This window comes from Rhyacophila brunnea, unplaced genomic scaffold (genome assembly GCF_057557595.1).
Source record: "Rhyacophila brunnea isolate RB1 unplaced genomic scaffold, BYU_Rbru_1.0 scaffold_16, whole genome shotgun sequence".
Lineage (NCBI taxonomy): Eukaryota > Metazoa > Arthropoda > Insecta > Trichoptera > Rhyacophilidae > Rhyacophila > Rhyacophila brunnea.
In genome coordinates this window covers 4,963,429-4,977,959 of record NW_028232816.1, presented here as the reverse complement: position 1 = coordinate 4,977,959, position 14,531 = coordinate 4,963,429, and the positions used below count along the sequence as shown (strand labels likewise).

The 14,531-nt window shown below is 30.7% G+C and overlaps 1 protein-coding gene across 1 annotated transcript in view; it reads left to right on the top strand.

The window, feature by feature from the left end:
* LOC147074236 (uncharacterized) overlaps window positions 1–14,531 on the top strand; it is a 626,724-nt gene that overhangs the window by 189,392 nt on the left and 422,801 nt on the right. The gene's annotated exons all lie outside the window — the stretch shown is intronic.

Genomic DNA, 14,531 nt, shown 5'->3' with positions numbered 1-14,531 from the left:
AATATGTCACTTACACATTAGTGTTTGGCATGTATTGACATTTATATGAGACATAAAGATGCGCCACAGTGGCAATCATGCGATTGTCTGCCGCCTAAACGTTGTCTTTCCATCATATACCAATACCGTGAATCACTCGCCCATTCCTTATAAACTACAGTGTGTGCGTATAAATAAGTTAACTTTCCACAAGTATTGTTCCAAATACAGATTCGATAATGGTCATCAATTTGGAACTTAAAATTAATGCCCCTAAATAATGGGGCCAAAGATTGTTAAATCTTTTAACCAACTTTTAATCAGTTTAGTAAACAAACCCATACGTAGGCTTGGGTGATGTGTTTTGTAAGACTGATTCTGTTTCTTTTATCATTGCCAAACTCGACATACGAATGAATGAATATTTAATACAACTAATGCAATATCTACCTGATTCGTATCTCTTCGCCTACTGAATATATTTTTAATTAGGAGTCATGACGCACATCCTATGATATCCAGCTCTGGAATAAAAAAGTCCTGAATATAACTGTGTGACATTCTACTGCGTAATCAATTAATTGTTACGGGATGGTTTGACGTTATGGGAAATCGAGTCATACACTTAGTATTTATTAAATCGTTTCTGTGACCCTAATTTAGCACTCATGTTTACTGTTATATTATGTTGCTGTTGTGGGCACACTTATGAAGTGCGTACACGGGTGCTAAATTTCCTGTTGACGGTAAACGTGACTGCTAGAAGGGATCACTGGTATTGTAATTCCAAAAATAAAATAGACACATTTTGTAACCTGTTATCGATCAAACAATATTTTTGGACTCAAATTGTATAAAAACAGCTCAGCTGGAGCGAGCTTCTAATCAAAAATAGTTTAAATTGTTTCACAGCCTTCCTCATAACATTAACGAACTAGCGAGTCGCGACTTTATTATAAATCATTGTTAACTCTTTCCTAGGAACATTGTAATTATAAATATTAACTAACTGTTGTCATGTTTATCATTTGTAATTATTTTCGTTGGACGATATTTATATATCTTAATGATAGGTAATAATATTTTTTTTTACGGTAACACTCTTGAATTGCACTTGTCAATGACGATACTGGAATTCAGCATGGCTTCCATATAATAGCATTTTTTTGTGATTGAATCTTGGAATAATGAGTATCTTCTTCTTTTTGTGCCATAGCCGTTACTGGACGTCTGCGATAATTTTTGCTATCGTTTTCTCTGTCTCTCATTACTCTGAACAGAGATGAAGTGCTCAGCTTAAACCAGTCTCTTGAGATTTTTAATTTCTTAATTAAAAACCTTTTTCGCTTACTATAAAAATATATTACGGCCTCGAGAAACTTCATTGACTAACAGAATAAGAAACTGACAGTATTTCTTTGTTACCCATAAACGTAGGTAAAATACGAAATAGCATAACTTGATGGTAGTTGAATGAACTGTGTCAGGAAACTCATTTTGATGGTTATCCTGCACGGTATCGTGTGGACCACTCGAAAGATGCCATCTTGGATTACATGACTGTCATTGTTATGTGCTTCTCAATTGTGTTACCGAACGTTGGAGGCGATTTGAATCACGCAATTGGAAGAATGCGGATAAAGCTAGGCTCTATGATCGTTTCTTCACATAATTATAATAGTGCTATATATATATATATAATTGCATCGTTAAGTGTTCCTCTTCTCTTCAAAAACTGCGTTAAGTTATTAAATTTATCCCCATTCTTTCATTTGCCAAGGGGCTATCATTCTAGTACTAACGGTAGGCATATAATATATTCAAATCTATCAATGGTGATATCAATATTTTTATAAGAAAAGTTATTGTGTTCACAGACTTCACATGATAGATTCTCATTAATGATTGTGTATAAATGATTACTTATTTGTGGGCAACGTGGAATTAGTAATTGACATTATTTAGGTACATACAAATAGATATTCATTATACCTACAATCATTATTATAAACAATCATTGATTTATAATCGAATAAGACTCACATTAATTGAGGAGTTTGATAGAAAAGGGGTGTTCATGATGAATAATAGTTTTGTGAAAAAGAGCGTTTAAACATTTTGATACTGTTTTTTTATGAAGCGTATCAGAATGTTCACATTTTGATCACTGATGGTACTTATAATCAGATTGATATGATTTTTGTGTGAACATAAGGAATTAAAAACTCTTATAATACCCCGTTTACACATGCATGGATTTACTGTTGACAGTAAGTATTATCGCGGCCATAAGAAAATGTATGGGTAAACATGTATTTTTCTGCAGTTGCAAGCTTGCATGCATGAATCAAAAAGGTTTGGAGGCTTCTGAATTTTCATGCGACAGTAGGGATTTTTTCAATCTGCGCCTGCGCAGAAGAACGATAGTGGCGAACCTGCTGGCGAAAAACGAACTATACTCATTTTGAGGTTAACTGATTTTCACTACCTGTCAAATAGTACCATAAAATTTAATGATAACATCGCGTCTCACCTACCTTTGAATGAGATTGGAGAGACAGTCAGGACTTTTACTTTTAAACAGTTATTGTCACGATAGTTTAAAATATGCACTATTGCTGCCAGTAAATCCATGACACGTGTACAGGCGCTTCAAAGAATAGAAAACTAATAAACTCCAGTTTTATTTAGGCCCCTCTTCTATCAGCTCTTAAATTATCTTAATATTGTCGATTAGCTGTCATTTTGAATTTGAGTATGTTAAACTGCCGATGTAATCGTGTCCAACTCGCCTAGACGTGATTCAGCCTAGGTCTAATATGAATAATTATTGAATATTTCTAAAATAATTGCTGATTTATGATAAACCACTAATAAATGTTGTTGCTGACTCACATATACATACATGATAGAAGTAATTGTGCTTTAATTCACTGAATATAATATAATATAATTATTATGAAATAATGTTAAACAAAATGTAAGTATTTAATAAAAAAAAAATATCAATAATAGAATAAAATAAAATCATTCTATGTAAGGACGAATTATACGTTATGTGTAGATTTTACATAATATGTTAAATTAGCATTCATTTCGTAATTGCAAATTTACAAATGTCTTCAGTGAGCTTCAAAATAATAAATAATAAATGTGTACATCTCTAAATACTCAGAAGCAATTCTCAAAAATATCAATTTCCAATATCCTACCCTTATTATTGTATAATATTGTAAATTTAGTTTTGTAATAATTATTTATTTAAGAACACACTGTTTATAATTATTTGAACATATAATATATTATGATTATATCTGTAACCGTTTGTGTAATATTTCTATAAAATTATATGCTTCATATAATTTGGTTACTGAGTATGTTATTATTATAATATTTAAATAATATATTGTACATTAGTTTTCTTTATATAAAATGATTTATTTCTTTTTCCACCGATGCCCCTTTATTTTATATTTAGAATACTTACTATGTATCACTCAAAGTGTTTACAAAACAAATTATTAGGTTCCTAATTCTTTTTCCACACAATGTTATGTAGCTATAAAACTCTTAAAATCAAAACAGCATTGTACGCTTTACTCTTATAATGAATACTAATGACTTTTTTTAACTTTTATATAAATAAAATATTGCTTAAAAGAAAGGAGTATTCTACTGCTCTATTCGATTATCTGCTGTGCTATAAAAAAGTTTAAAATCTCATTAATTTGATATTGAAGGTACTAGAATTAACTGTGCATACAATTATACAATCTAAGTATACCTATATCTAATACATTTGTATACACGGTTGGGAGAATGACTTAACGTATGCATGTGAAGTAGCTTATGAGCCTTTGGCTTATTCATTATCTACCATGCCTTAGATCACATAAAAAAACGTATTTCTAAAATGTCAACAGAGGTCTCTGCATGCACAAATACCAACACACTACACAAGTTGTTATGCGATCCGAATGACAGTTGCTATATTACCATCCATAGACCAAAATTGTTGGATAATACATCAAAAAATGTTATCTGATTTTATGAGTTTTCCATTTCTGATTTGGGTCAAAAATAATTTAATTTTATGTGTTTGATTCAATCCAATTCTTAAATCTATGAAGCAATGTTTGCTGCAATAGGCATCTCGGTAGAAAGAAACTTCAGATCGGTAGTTGTATTCTGACATCTTGGATTTCACTCCGACAGAACCAATAACTGGGCAATCCTGAAAGGCTGAAAGGAAACACTGTCAGTTTCTTTCACTACGTCACTTTATTTTGTTCTCTTTCTACATGTATATTGTACATGACAAACCAAAGCTGTTTAAGAAACCCTTCTATATACGATGCTTTAAGATATTATGGAAAGTGAAGCAAAAAAGGGTCCCATTTCTACCAATTAGGTTAGCTACAAATAACTTGAGATTGCAGATTTATTTAAAACCAATAATTCCACGCTTATACTGTGAAATTCATTTCCCAATTTACTGGATATATAAAAAGACTAACTGTCACGATGCATTACTATTTAATTGAAAAATCCAGTAAAATCGTTTATAACTGCAACAGCACGCGAGTAAGTAAACAGTCTAAACACACCTTGAAGGAAAGCAATGTTGATATCTGTGCAGTTTACTAAAATTATATAAAACTCCTTTTATATAGTTCAAATTCTTCATTGCAAAATTTATTTTATTATAAATACAAAATCACATTTTTGACAATCTAAAATTAAGCTTACTGTTTTGACATATTTAATAAATTAATGAAAGAATTGATTTTTATACGTTTGTGTGATTTTATATTAACATATTATTCAGAAAATTCGCATGATTTAGAAACGCTTAAAATTAAGTACATAGTTTTCATTATTACGATAGACTGAAGGCATTCTTGATCACCCAATTTATTTCAACATTCCATAGTTTCACCATAACGGCCAACGATCATAGCTTTTATAATACATTTCATCTTTCATTACTGAGGTAAATTGGGTGTGTGGACTTAAAACACGAGAGATTACCACTGCAAAGTTTGAAAACATACACATTCAATGTTTTGGAGGTATGCGTAACACACTGAATCATTTTTTTATCATTAGAACAAACTCTTATGCTTCTCAAACAAATATAAGTACTTTTATATATTGTATCAACATATTTTTCACACAACACACTTTTGACAAGATAGAATTCACCACCATGTCTTAATCAAAACATTGTAGGCCTAACGTAGACAAAATCACTTATAGCTGCGACCGGCAGGAGTTATTGATAGCTGAGAGTAAACACCAGTGGCTACCATTGATGTAGGCTACGTATTCACCATTCCGTATCACTGCCAAAACTGGGGTAGATTTATAGTTGGAACTCGATCTTTTACCACAGCAAATTGCAATTGGTGGGGTTACTGCCAAATGTTGGTAAGTCTCGAAATTATGTTACGGATTAATTGCAATTTGAAATTTTGACTCTAAAATCAGGCATTGTGCTAATTTCTTTGTACTTTATGTGCATATTCTATATATTATCAGATAACATGAATTGTTTTTCTAGCATATATATTTACATCCACGATAGCCGCACGGCTTAAGCGTCGGACTATAGCGTCGTGGGTCTCAGGTTCGAATCCTGGGTCTGGCAAGTACACATATTGTTTTTCAATTTGTGTATGAGTCAGAGTATGGGCCTAATAAGTTGAGCAAGTGGCTGACATCCATTTCTCGTAAAAACAAAATCTGTTTATACAAACCTCCACTCTGTGGATCAGGCATGGTCGAAAGAAGATATGTATATATAGACGTTATAATACATAATATATCAACTTACCAACTTTTGGCAGCAACACTATGACACAGTATAAGAAATTCAGTACGCCGTGTAGCAGCCACAAGTGATTATTTCTGTGTGAGGTTTTAATAAATATACATGTTTAATTATCACCAGCTGCCATACCGCAGGTTTGATTAAATATTAGTTGTCTCAATGAGATATGTCAAGTGGTGAGCGTTTATGATGCATGTTTGAATGATTTTACCCCAAAGAGATGCATTAAATATCAAACTAACTCAAAATTAGACGCATCGTGTCTGACTTATGTATTTCTTATTTAATTTATTTTCATAGTGCCATTACTTGTTAATAGATTTCTTTCTGTAGATATTTATCGCTTAATAAAAGTCATCGAATTAATATTTGTATAAGTTTAGCATTTCAATAGTCAATGAATACAACATGCATAGAGAGAATACTGTTATGTATTGCAAAATATTATATTTGAAATACTAGATTATTATTAAATTGACAATTTATTATCATTGTCTTGCAAAGATGCTCATTCTGTTAAAATTAAAACAATATACTTTCCTCAGTATGCTCAATAGTTTATACAACATTTTACACCACTTAGCATTTCAGTTTTTTTAGATCTTTTCATTAGGTATACTTATTTACCTACAAACAATACTACTTATATGATATTCATCACTAATTAATTTAGAATTACTTCATTGTACATCAGATGAATATGGAAATCACGTGACATTTCACTGTTTTAATATTACAAAGTTTTATATTACATTTTTGTATTCTATACGACATAATATTTTTCTGTTGCATACATTGCTGTAAATACGGAAGTCTAACTGGTTTTTTTTTCAGTGTTTAATGAATATGTGAATAATTACAGTATTATTTTCTCAATATTGATAAAAAAAAGTTAACAAACAAGCTTGTAATGTTACAGCAGCCATTTTACTTATAAAAAATATAGCGAAATGGTAAAGAAATTCAATATAGCGAACATTTATTGACTGTAGTAATCACTGCTCTGCGTCAAAGATTATTATCGTATCATTGTAGTCGTACATCATAACTTGAATAACCGTTTCCCCTAACAAATTTAAATAAAATTGTTATTTGTTAAATAAAATAAAATATTTGTATAAAATTGCAAACTTCAATAACGTAAATTCATAACATTCAGTGCTATATTAAGTGAAATGGCACTATTTTGAATTTCATTACGTATTTTACCGGGTACTTCTCTACACTCCTTTCTTACTGTATATGTTGTTAATTATTTTATTTCATTGCTGAAATTAGCCGTTGAAATATATATATTTCATTCTAGAAACTCTTCACAACATTAAAAATCTTATAATACGATTATTGTATTTTTAATTCGATTAATTGTACATGTATCATATTGCTAATACTATCATTAATACGTTAAACCATCAGTGAAAAATGGTCGAAAGCTCTCTAATATTTAAGTTAGGTTTTTGCAGTACATATCTTAAAAATGTAGCCCATTAAAATTTATAATGTCACGCAATGAAAAAATCAACATTGAAATTAAGCTTGATTTATGGCAATCATTGTTCCTCTTGATTTCATTTTTAATTTACAAAATTTATTTTGTATGTACTGTATCATATTTTTTAAACATAAATTTTTTCAAATATTAAATTTGCTGATTTTTGTAAATTCCACCATAGCGTTATTCTACAGTTTTTTTAAGTGCAACCTTATCTTAATCTACTAATTTCTGTTCTTCAAAAACTGTGGGATTATTCTGCCCTGCTAAATAAAAAAACTTTTTTTATTTTAGTGAATTGTTATTTAAGTCTTAAACTACCGTTTCTTTTATATTATGTTAATTAACTATTGGATTAATTTGACATAATCTCTAAATATACACTGTCCATTCAGAAATTATGACAAAACAATCAAATAATTCTACATAATATAAGAGAAAAGGTAATTTAAAACTTGGGTTCTCATTTCACCAAAACCAAAAACACCGTCTTTTTACTTAGCAGAGCAGTATTAATGTCAGCTTGAATTTGTTTCGTACCATTAAAATGGATTTATATCATGTAAATACGTTCTACAACAGTAAAGTTTACGAATTTAAATTTTGAATTACGAAAAAAATTCGTGAGTTTTGTATAAATGTCCTGTTTTTGGTTTATGATTGCCTAAGTTCGCTGTGTACATTTCATCATATCCGGGCTTATTTAATTTCCATCGCTAAAATGATTAAGTATCACAAATGAAAAAATAAACAAGATGTGAGTATATTTTTGACGGGAAGATGTAAGTATTGTCATAGGTTTGTAGTAGGTACTTCATGACCAAAAAACATTAATTCTTATTACTATACTTATACATACTCTCCAGTAGCTAGAATGTATCCTTCTATTGTATCTAATCAATGTACAATTAAAAAAATTTGATATATTTTTCAATTTTTGCAATAAGTTTAATAATTCTTATCAGTAATGTTCAGATTTTTTTTTAATGTTGCTCTGCATTTTGCCTATATGTGTATTTCTACATTTAAAACTATTATTAACTGTATCTATATTTAAATCATTATATTCATTCATAAGGGGTCATCCATGTAATATTATATCACACCTAAGGGGGTCGGGGGTCTAATATATTGTAATCATTTGTGACAAATGAGATAGGGGAGGAAGGTTATACAAAATGTGACATCACAAAACCAATAAAATATTAACTCGTTTTATACTAAATATTCAAGAGTTATTTGACAATATCAAAAATACCAAAAATCGTGTTCTGTCATTTATGGATGACCCCTATTGACTACAGCAGTAAACAACTTTTCCTTTGTATTATTTTTAAATAATGTCATTTTTTTTAATTATTCCGCCATTCATTATTGACCTAAACGTTTCCTTTCTACAGTGTACCATAAAGTAGCATAACAATTTTATTTTTCTATCACAGCAATGCAACACTCGCACAACGTGTCAAACTTGTGTCTCGCTCGAATACGTCGTAATAAGTTCAACCACATGTCGTAGCGGTAATCTCATGATTGTAAGCACTGAAAATAAATAAACGCTTTAAAACCATTATACATCACCATAAAAAAAACTACACAAGACATAGCACGTTTTAGTCATAGAATTTTTTAGCCACCGGAGGAGTATACTCGAATGTATAAAATTACATTTTATTAATTAACTATTGTTACGCCATCACTCCAGGCTTATTCTTACAATCGTGTTAAATAATTATACTGGATAATGCACACTGTAATATTCTCCCTGGGAACGAGTGTAAATTTCGCCTGTGTTATTTGTCGTAACATTTACAGCAATTGTTGGAATAGTCCTGAAGTAACTAATTGTTAAGACAATAGTTTTCTAGAAGTTTAGTAATCATCAACGCTATAGTCCAATAAATGTTACAATTACTATTTATAATTTAAGCTAGGCAATGCAGGAAAATGTGTCACCGTCATTCTTACTTCTGATTATTACGAATGATTGTGTAAAATTTCTTTTTACGTTGACAGTGACAAAATGTTTGTAGATAGAAAAAATAAACCCTGACTGCTTCATTGTTATCGTATCAATATGATTGTATCAATCGAAATATTTTTACTTGTATCTTGTATTATAGTATTATTATTAAAATACCTTTGAAGTTATTTGTATAGTCTAGAGATTTATTAATTAGCTCACTTAGTTAAAAAAAAATATCATCACCATATTACTTACATAATATTATTATTATAATTTCATTGTACCTTTTTTTTCCAATAGGTGGCGTCACTGTTATAAGTATCGGGAATTAATAACTGATTATTATTACTATATTACAATGTACACTATTATTATTATGGGTTAATTTAAAAACTATTTATTACATTTATTAAGTTTACATTATACGGTCAACGCAAAATGGTGGTAATAACAAATTAAGTGGGGTTACTGCCAAAAGTTGATAGTCTTCAAATCATATTATGGAGTAGGTAATTGCAATTTTAAGTTTGACATCTCCTCTGAAATTGGGCATAATGCTAATTTCTTTGTGCTTTATGTGCATGTTCCATATATCGGATGACCTTAAATTTTTTTTATAGCATACCTACATATATATAGACACGTAATCTGTTAACTCCAAATACCTAAATTATCAACTTACCAGCTTTTGGCAGCAACCGCACAATTATGTAAATCTGAAATCAAGGACAAGACAACAATGAAAATATTAATTTATCAATAGTAGGTCTAAATTATTAAATAAATTGTTCGGCCAAATCACGAATAAAAATAACCAGTCGTATGTATCTGGTGGCACTGGAAATACTGCACTGATTTGTTCACCTATTGCATGTCTGCGCTTCGCATAACCATTGTGTGTGATACGATACGATGCAACAGTTTCTGACTGCGTATTTGTACCATACTAAAACTCTTAGGCTGATTTTTCTGTCACGCTGACCGTCGGCGCTGTCAGGACTGTCAGGCCAGACTCACTGCGACGCCCATTGGCAGAGAACGCGTCAGCACCGCGTAGTCAGCAGAGCTGACGCGCGGCGCGTACTGTCGGCGCTGACGCTATTTAGCGCTTAGCAATCAGATTTGTTAGGAAACGCTACATTGTGATAATACATAATATTCGCCGATCAGCGCCGACGGACAGCGTAACTGGAAAATCAGCCTTAGATGTGACGATGAAAAACTGACAAATGGCCAATTGAGCAGGAATGCAACATGCGAATACTGGCCTTTATGCTTTTATATATTTTTATTTTTGCAAATTTTAATGATACGGTTTCAATAAATACAGTATGTTTTAAGTAAATAATGACAAGTCTTCAGATTGTTACATAAATATTTTCATCATTTTGCTTTCGCCTTTATAAGTTTTACTGTTATACAGGGAAATAATAATTATTATTATGAAAATATTACCTGGTAGAATAATATTATGTTCATCTGGGTTTTAAAATGTTTTAAACTTTCGACCCAAACGGCTGAACGATAATAACTTGTGTCATTTTGGGTTTTGCTTTATTATTATCGATTCGATTGTAATAATAAACGTTGATTATTATTTGACAGTTGTAAACTGCTTTCATCTTTTTGCGTTTACATACGATGTTGTTAATTAAACATTATTTCATTGTTAACATACGTTAAGCTTTTACCTATTATAATATGTAACAAAGGATATGAATTAACGTAATAGAGGTGAAACGTATGTTCTATTGTTGATTATTATGTATCGTGAAGCCTGCGAGTTATTTTTTCTTAGATTGACAAATAATAATAAATATTGCAATGTCGGAGAATGAGTTTACCATGTTCTCCGTTTTATATGAAAAAAAAAGTGTTGGTCGCCCCGAGCCATAGAAATTGTATTTAATCTCGGGTTATTATAAATAAATACTGAAATAATAATGGAGGAGTATGATTGTTTAATAAAATTTGTTGTGGACACATAAAATAATATTTAACTGTACTGTACATGTATCATTAAAACTATTTCATTGTAAAAAAAAATGTTTTATTTTCTCATAACTTACCCCATACATCTTACAATTAAAAATATCTAAGTTACGTTTTTTAGTCCTGGCATCCGGAAATTTTCAGCAATTGGTATGTGTTTGGTAATCTTTGGCTTTGGTTAAGAAAAAAATTTTAATCGGTTTATTTCACCTACCCGCACTTACTGTAAGCATTTAGACCAAACGAACAAGGACATAGAGCGAGAGCTAGAGCATTCTGTTCCTGCTCACCTGGTGTAAACGCCTAGTCAACAAAATCTGCAAAACAAGTTTTAACTATAAGAGCTAGAATATAGAACACTGCGAGCGAATGCTCTGGCTCTCGTTCTGTGTTTTTGTTCGTTTGGTTTAAACTATCACATCTGTTTGTTCTCAAGTGCACGACTTAGTTGCATTTGTGGCTGCTTAATTTTTATTCCCGTGCAACATGTAACAATATGCAAAAGTCATGTAATATTTAGTAATCGTATAGGTATGTTCGGCAGCGAACGAAGAACACATGAAACCGCTCCACCGCCGAATGCGAAAAAACGTGAAAGAATGCTCAACGCAACTGTGCTCTCGTTCTAGCATGATGCATTTAGATCAAACGAACGACCATTCTCAGAACATTCTAGGTAAATGCAGCAAATCTCCGTAGAATGCTCGCTCAACAAAAACCGTTTATGTCAAGAGAATTTCGCTGGAGTGGGGGAAGAATGAACATTCGCTCGCTTGGTCTAAATGCTGCTTCATGTATCTTTAACAACACCGCTCTAAAAATCGACAGTTGGTGACCAAACGCTCTTTTATTTCTAACATTGTCCAGACGCCAGATCTAAATAATTAGTACATTGTATATATAATTCCACTAACAATAGATTAATTCTTTGTGTGAATGAATACGGGAGATAAATCTAAAATAATTAATACCTAGTCAATTTTATTAAATATGCCAAATTAACCCATGATAAACGGGATGGGTTGAATCAACAACTTTGAACTAGTATACTTCACATGGAAACAGGGGTTCCCTTACGAAGTCTTCCAAAAACAATCGTCTTTTGACTTCTGAAAGGTGGTGATTAAATCATCCTTTTTCTTTTGCGCACAGAATTAATTGAAGGCATTAAACATTTTAGAGATATAAATTCAAACAGCATCATCTACATCAGAACTTCCCAACTGATTTGGAAGTGGGCTGACAAACAGAATAGTAGAATCCATATAATAGAATTAAGGCTTCTTGGAACACCGTGATTTGTTAATATAAAAAAATTGCAAGATCCCAATGAAAATGGATTTAAATCTAGGCTTATTTTTTTTAAATATTAAGTTATCACTTTTTTCAATGTTTAGTCATTATTTAAATTCCATCCCTAGCAATTTAATTATAGGACTAGTATGGCAAAATCTGAGCATGCTTGTGGAGAAGCTCCATTTAACAAAATAGACACTCAAAAATTCGGCACCCAAAATATTTCGAACCACAACTTTTCAATGAATGATTCAACCCTAGAAATTTAGTTCAAAATATTAACTTCCGTGTATTGGAAAAAGGGCAAGACTCTTCCACCATTGGAAACCACACGTCCCTTCGGCAATCTTTCTCATCGATAGTCACTCAAAAATTTTAAAATCTTACATTTAAAATTTATTGATCATAAATTATGAGTAGCTCTTTCAAGCATTGACTCAAACTTATAAAACTGCTATTCTCTTGAAGAAATGAAATATACACATTATTTAAAAGTGAAAAGTTAGTTGTCCCATGAAAAATGTTGAAAATTGATTAGTATGCTTTGATGCAAAAAAGATTGGGAAGCACTGATTATACATAAATACTGTATTTTTTCTGTTTATTCTAACTGTTGTAAATATGGCTTTTCTAAATTTTTATTCATGAAACAATGATAAGTATTTATATTTCTCAGGTTCTTTTTTAAACATCGAAATCATATTTATATTTTTAGAAATTTTGTAGTATTACAATTTTTCACATAGGTATACAAACAGGTTTAATAAAATAATTTATACTAATTAAAAACAAAATTCAGAAGAAATAAATTCTACCTGTGAAAATGGTAAGTAATTGTTTTTACAGCACATATACAAGTAAATAAATAACATTTAAGTGATTTAGTACAATTACACCATGTAATATTAAATAAGTGTTAATATTAATATTTAAATAAATCCGCTCCTACCTCAGACAAACGCCAGATCCATACATTTATATAAATGTCATCCAGCCTAAAAGCAACTTTTATGTTCATTTATTATTACTTTTTTTACAGAACTGACTTATCGTCGCTGTAGGATTGGTTTGTTGAATAGACCAAATGTCAAATGTTCAGGAGACGAAAAACAAATTTCAATATCCTATATATAAAAACATGGGATGTATTTAAATTGTTATTTTTACAGCAATTTAAAGAAAAGGATGGTTCTGGTCCATTTAGATACAAAAAATCATTTTGCATTGAAAGGTTGATTTCAACAAACCAATCCTATAGCGATGTTATATTATGCCAGTTGACAAGGAAAAGAGGATTATGAATATCTTACAAATGAAATTGAAAAATCAATATATATATGCTCTGTCATGAATAAAAAATAAATAAGTAAATAATAAATTATTTGCAAGGTAACAAATCAACACGCCATGTATGAATCAAAGTATATGGTAATGATTATTACCATGATTCAATATAAATTACAGTCACCGACCATCTGGAAAAGGAATTTGAAAACATTCTCAGTTATCGTAATATCCACAAGAAATATACTTGGGTCAGTATGATACGATCCCGAAATTAGTTCCCCCGCTACTAACTACATTATCCTAGCCTAATTCAGTGTGTGTTAGATATCGCATGGAGTTTTTTTAACATTAAAATGCCTAAATCTTTTGAGAATAGCATTATTTTGAATATATAAGTATTGTGAAGAGAAGAAACAGAAAATAAAGCTGTTAATTAATTCTTTTATTGTGTTAACTGTCAATACATGGTGGAACTGCATAGTATTATTGATTAATTTAATAAAATACAAAAAATTTTTTGTACATATTCCACTTTTTTATTTTATTATTCTCGATAGTGCCAGAGGGTATTTACTATGATAAGTCAACACGTGACGTAATAGTATTGGTGCTGTGACATAGAAAACTTGATATAAAAGTCGCACTGTAGCTTACTAATAAGTTGGATACGGCAAGTGAACGGGTGT